Raw genomic sequence first — 1,483 nt, forward strand, 5'->3', positions numbered from 1 at the left:
TAATAGAATAAGAGATTAAAATAATATGATAACCTCAGTCGATGCATAAAAGGAATTGACAGAATTGAAAATCCATTCATTCTTAGAACTTCAAGAAATTAGGGAGAGAAAGAAACATATTGCAACACAATAAAAAGTATATAGGACTCGCCCCGGGGGTGGCCACAGGGGTTGGGGGGCGGCTGCGGGGCGTGCCCGTCGTCCTCGGCTTGGGGAGTCTGCTCCCTGGAGGCTGGAGGCTGGCATCGCCTGTCATCCCCTCTCAGGGCCTCTGCTCAGGGAGGCTGCTCCCCGGAGGCTGGAGGGTAGAGGCTGGGAGCTCCTGTCGTCCTGGTCGCGGCCTCCACTCAGGTAGGCTGCTCCCTGGAGTCTGGAGGCTGGCATCGCCCGTCATCCGCTCTCAGGGCCTCTGCTCAGGGAGGCTACTCCCTGGAGGTTGGAGGTTGGAGGCTGTGAGCGCCCGTCGTCCCGGTCACGGCCTCCACTGGGGGAGGCTGCTCCCTGGAGGCCGGCACTGCTGTCATCCCCCCTCAGGGCCTCCGCTTGGGGAGGCTGCCTACCATTCCTCTCAGGGCGTCCACTTGTTGAGGCTGCGCCCTGGAGGCTGGAGGGTGGTACCACCCGTCATCCCTCTCAGGGCCTCTGCTTGGGGTGGCTGTTCCCTGGAGGCTGGAGGCTGGCACTGCCCGTCATCCCCCTCAGGGCCTCTGCTTGGGGAGGCTGCTCCCTGGAGGCTGGAGGGTGGCACCGCTTGTCATCCCCCCTCAGGCCAGCCATTCGGGGAGGCTCCTCCCTGGAGGCTGGAGACCTAGTGGCTGCATGTGCCTTTACATCCACAGAAGGCGCTCAGCAGCCTAAAAAAGACGGGTCATCCTGCCGCCAGGCTCTGTAAAGCTTTTGTTGCCACTGAATGTGTTGATCTGCACTGGCAGGAAAACGGTTTCTTTCTCCATTTGTCCGCGTCCATCTGGGAGACAACGTGGGCCTCTGTGCCTCCCCTCCCAGACACGCTGTCCGTCCCCCCCGGATGCTGTTCCCACCGGATGTTTTGCTGTACAACGGAGGTGTTACATCCTTCATGCAGTGTTTCCACGTCTGGAGCTAACAGGAGTCAATGTAGAAGGTCTGGAGGGGCTTGAAGAGCAAGAGTCGTGGGATCCCTGGGTGGCTCAGCGGTTTGGCACCTGCCTTGGACCCATCGTGTGGGTTGAGTCCCGCATCGGGTCCCCCCATGGAGCCTGCTTCTCCCTCTGCCTGTGTCTCTGCCTCTCTCTCTCTCTGTGTCTCTCACGAATAAACAACAACAGAAAAGAGCAAGAGTCGTGAGGGATGGTAATGCCACTGCCCACAGGTAAGCGCAGTTGGTCGTCTTTACCGAGTGACGGGCGGCGGCTGGCGGGTGCCGCCCGGGATGCCGGAGCGTCGAGGTCGAGGCCTTTGTCTCTCCCCGCTTCCTGCCGCCAGCACCCAGTGAAAGCAATTT

The sequence above is a fragment of the Canis lupus genome, chromosome 5, assembly GCF_048164855.1.
Source record: "Canis lupus baileyi chromosome 5, mCanLup2.hap1, whole genome shotgun sequence".
NCBI classification, from domain to species: domain Eukaryota; kingdom Metazoa; phylum Chordata; class Mammalia; order Carnivora; family Canidae; genus Canis; species Canis lupus.